General features: G+C 42.0%; 1 long non-coding RNA gene across 1 annotated transcript; it reads left to right on the plus strand.

Annotated features, from left to right (window-relative positions):
• Positions 1–12: 12 nt before the first annotated feature.
• On the plus strand, positions 13–4,929 carry LOC109290263. The gene is made up of 2 exons (XR_002095562.1): positions 13–180; positions 4,581–4,929. It is a non-coding gene; the product is annotated as an uncharacterized LOC109290263 (long non-coding RNA).
• Positions 4,930–5,150: the final 221 nt, after the last annotated feature.

Here is a 5,150-nt window from a genome sequence, read left to right on the forward strand (position 1 = left end):
GTGGTAGTGGAGGTGGTGGCTCCTGTGTTATTTCAGGTGGAGGAATAGGAGGAGGTGGTGGAGGAGGAGTTGGAATTTCAGGGTGTGGTGGTGGATTTTCCCACTCCTACTCTTCATCTTCCCACGGCATCTCCTCATCTTCTTAATCCCAGCCTTGCAAGAGCGGTGGAGAAAGCCATGGTAAGGGTTATTATACTGTTCAAGTGTGTCTTTTGTCCCTTTCTGATTAAATTTGGCCATATACCAATTAACTCATTGGGCTGGAAGAATCACCGGCAGGGAACTCTTCATGTCTCTATTTTACCCCTTTCTTTGTCAATTGGAATGAGAGACTGGGAGGAAAACCTTGAGATCATTTGGGTTGCAGTATGATTTATAGACAGCTGATTTACTCTTAATTCCAAATTTAAATCGGTACTCTGCCATTAACTGGGTATCCTGGAAACCCATCTGGTGGAATTTCAGTCTGAACATGGTCTTTGTTACAATGGTCAGTTGGGATCTTTAGGACACGGAAGGGAGGTTTCTACAGCTGTTATGGGGGGTGTATTCAATTTGGGAGTGCTCTTTGACTCCCAGTTGTTCCTGATGCCACTGCAAGCCAAGACGTAGAGTATGAAAAATGGACCTCGGATGAAAGATGAATGGGGGAGGGGGCTTGTCTGAAGCAAAATGGAGGGAGAAGAAATGAAAGGTAATAGGAAAAAGTAGGCAAAGGCAGGCAGAGGACAGGGAGGGGGAGCCCTGGGGAGAAGAAAAGTGAGGCTAAGACAAAATCTTTTGAAGATGCTTCAACGCACGGTGGATTCATGGGTTGCATTCTATTGTCAATGTGGTTTTATTGTATTGCTAAACTAATGAATGGTGCCTTCCATCTCTCAACAGGGTATGGAATAAAATCCTAACTAGAGATACCAATGATCCTCGAGTTCAGTATTGTTCAGAGAGAAAGTTAAAGCATGTTGCTCTCTGCATGTCTGAACAAAGAATAAGGAGAAAAGCTCCGAAGCGTTACTTATTACTGCTACTGCAATCTGTCCCAAGAGGCCCATCACAGCTGTTGAGATGGGCCACCTTCCTGCCTGTCATACTTTATGCCGTTTCTATCTGCAATGCTCTATGGGTTCAATCACTGATATTTGAATTAAACTGTACCATGCACAATAATCTACCTTTTGGTGAAAAAAGTCTCTAATAAAACTTTATTTCTGTCTAATGCAACCAGGAACCTGTGTTTGGGAAGTATTTTTTTATGCTTTTTTGTCTGCATACAGTTCAGCTGTAAATACCAAGCCACCTTCCCCCATAACATGTATTGGGATGCATTTGTTTTTTCCATAAAAAAGACCTTTCAGATTCAGGAATCATGTCACTCCAATATGACTAGCTAAATCTTGGGACTAGAATAACGTTTCTGTCAAATAAACAATGAATACCTATAGGAAGGGGAAGAGGAAGTTGAGGGAAGCTAGTCTTACATTAAATATGGCACATTCCAGAGCATGTCTTTGACCTGCAGACACAAAGATGTGATAGCATGGATATCCACTAGTTTTGGGGTATTGAATGGGGGTTACGCGTATGACTGGGGGTACTTGGTTAGGTCCCAGGGTGTATGCGACAGTGTCACGGAGAACCTGGCAGCACTACTGCATTTCGCTGCTGCGTGCTGCACAGGGGACTGTCTCCGCCCCGCTCATCGACCGGCTGCCAGGCGAAGCCCTGGTTCCCAACAGGGCACCAGGGGTACCCTGGCCAAAACATGTTGAAAACCCTTGCACTAGTTAAAAGGAACAGAAAACAGTTGTCTTTATATCGGTACTGATCTGATATTGGACCGATGTATTGTAAGCGTGTTTGAAGCTGCTAGTATTTGGTTTGGATTTGGATTTGACTGATTTGAGGGACGCTTTCCGAGGCCCGCCTGGCCCCATTTCCTGGCTCTTTGCAAAAAAAAAACCCCAATCACCGACTGCTGCCAGGCAGAGGTAGTGGAGGGCAGCAGGGATTGCCCCCCCACCTGGCAGCAGCCGGTGATTGGGGGCTTTTTTTTAAAACAACTGAGAGTTAGGGCAAGTAGGGCAGCCATGGGGGGGCTGGGAGAGCGGGCAGGGTTGGGGGTGATCATGGGGGCTGGGGGAGCAGGCAGGGAATGGGCCTTAGCAGGGGTCCCCCATTGTCCCCTTCCCCCTCCTTCAGCCTTCCCTCTCCTGCTCCGTACTTACCAGCATGGAGTCTGGGTCCAGCTCCCTGCTGTATCCAGCGGGCACTACATGAATGATCAAAGCTCTCTAAATCTTTTCTGAGAGAGCTTCAAAAAGCCGGTGAGTGGGGGCTTTTTTTAAAACAACTGTCTAACCTTTATTGAATACTGCCCCACTGGGGCATTGTAGTGTCCCCTATACCCCCTGGTTTATACTAGTTATGTTCCCAGTACTGTTCTCTCATTAAAAGGTATATGGTTAAGTCCCCATTAGTGATCTGGCTCTGCTCTATACGGGGAGGAGGGTCCCTACACCTCCCACAGCGCTTCTACACCTGGTCTGATCCCTTCAATTGCAGAGGGGGTACCTCTTGGAGTACCGCCCGGGTTACATATGAAACTGGTATGATGTAGTCATTCATGGATGTTTATTTTTCATAATTTGACATAATTTTATAAAGCTGTTTACAGTATACTGTCATTACTAAATCACCTTACACCCCTAATTTCATGCAATCCTGAAAAATTTAAATGAATAAAAATAAAAAAATTCCCCAGTTCTGTACAATCCTGAAAATTTAAATGGATAAAAATCAAAATAAATGCTTAAATAAACATTGATTTTTGCTATTGAGAATATATTTTATAAAATGAATTCTGCAAAGCCTACTCACATACTGTTAAGGTAGCCTGACTGGCATCAATCTGATGCTTGCTACTGAACCTATCATTTCACATGCCAGTTCTTTCCGAGGGCGTTAAGCTCCTTGAAATTTCCTTCCACCTTGGCTGAGGTTCATTTCTATGCCCTTGCTCTCATTATCCAATCTGTATTTGCCCCATTTTGTGAACATTATTTTCCTCACAGAAAACTAAGCTGACACATTCATTTAGCTTGAGGGCCATTCCAGATTCTCTTTAATCTTCATTTCATCCCTGTTCCTGTCAATCTCTGTTTTCTTGTTCTCTTCTCATTTGAATGATTGAAGAATCTTTGGACCCGGGGGAGGAGGAGGGGGGATTTGCTATCCTTTGCAAGAAGATTACATTTAGCTTAACTTTTGACATTTCTCACTTTATTCTTGCATGACTTGACTCATAAAATATAGCTTTCTTTGCTGATCAATCTTTTTCCTATTGTATATAGTCTAGTTCTCTGTTTATTCTTAATATGCTCCTTGTTGTGATTATGCATCTGGTTAGATATTACATCCCTTCCTACAATTTTCCTTCTTGCTTTGGAAATAGACTCCTAATAATTTTAGCTCTTGGACTTGAAGGAACTCCAGGCGTCTTCTACATTTCAGCCCCTGAACTCCTCAGCCCATGTGATTTTACTAAGAAGTTCTGTTAAATTATCAAGTTGTGCCCTTTTGAAATCCAACATCTTCATTATAGACCTATTTAAGACAAGTGAATCAACCCATGATTACCTAATCCAAAGTTATTTTCTGTAACTAGCCCTTCTCTAATGTCCTTGTTCCATACAAAAGCAAGCATAAAACAAACTCTCATCGGCCCTGCCATTATAAATAACATTTATTCTCATATCTGGGACATTAGAAGCTGCTATAATTACAGAATTCCCAATAATAATTACATTACAGTGTCCTCTATACAAATCTGGGCCTGTAAGCAGATTCCCAGCCAGCACTCCATCAGTATTACACACGGGGTCTTTTTTTATCATCCTTCCCCAAAATGACTTTGACCCAAACAGATTCTGTTTTACCCACACGGGCCCTTATTTGCTTAGTCTCTTATAGGATAAATATTAAGCCTGTGTGAAGCAGCTAGTATTTGCTTTGAATTTGGATTCGGCTGATCCAGGGGCAAGATGAATAGGGGAGGGGGCTTTTCTGAGACAAAACAGAGGGAGAAGAAACAAAAGGTAACAGGAAAAACAGGCAAATGCAGGCAGAGGACAGGGAGGGGGAGCCCTGGGGAGAAGAAAAGTGAGGCTAAGACAAAATCTTTTGAAGATGCTTCAATGCATGGTGGATTTATGGGTTGTTTTCTAAAATAAAATGCATTCATATTCCTATGCTATGAAAACCAAGAATCAATCTGTCCCCTTAGATGTGCATATTTGGCTCCTTTTTATTTTAATAGACGGTGTAAATGAATACCATGCAGCATAGTTTTGCCGAACCAACACTTAAGTACAATTACAACTTTTTTCCAGCTCTTTCATGCTCTCAAGACCAACCCCAAAATACCATTTTTTCTTAGTTCTGGAATACTTTTGTAAGTTTCTAGAATATTGACAACCAACCTACCAATTTCCCCAATTCCATTTTTTTGTCAGATTTTTTTTTGTCAATGTGGTTTTATTGCATTGCTAAATTAATGAATGGTGCCCTCCATCTCTCAACAGGGTATGGAAGAAAATCCTAACCAGAGATACCAATGATCCTCCAGCTCAGCATTGTTCAGAGAGAAAGTTAAAGTGTGTTGTCTATATTGTCTGCATGCCTGAACAAAGAACAAGGAGAAAAGCTCCTAACAGTTACTTAGGACTGCTTCTGCAATCTGTCCCTAGGAACCCATCACAGCTGTTGAGACAGGCCACCTTCCTGCCTATCAGACTCTATGCCGTTTCCATCTGCAATGCTGTATGGGTTCAATCATTGATATTTGAGTTAAACTGTACCATGCACAATAATCTACCTTTTGGTGAATAAATTCTCTAATAAACCTTTATTTCTGTCTAATGCAACCAGGAACTTGTGTTTGGGAAGTATTTTTTAATACTTTTTTGTGGGCATACAGTTCAGCTGTAAATACAAGGCCACCTCTGCACAACGTGTATTGAGATGGGTGTGTTTTTTTCATAAAGAAGACCTTTCAGATTCAGGAATCATGTCACTCCATTATGACTAGATAGATTTTAGGAAGGCCTTCAATACAGTATCTCACCCTATTCTCATACATAAATTAAGAGGCT

This window comes from Gavialis gangeticus, unplaced genomic scaffold (genome assembly GCF_001723915.1).
Source record: "Gavialis gangeticus isolate Ggan-Ray unplaced genomic scaffold, GavGan_comp1, whole genome shotgun sequence".
Taxonomy (NCBI): domain Eukaryota; kingdom Metazoa; phylum Chordata; order Crocodylia; family Gavialidae; genus Gavialis; species Gavialis gangeticus.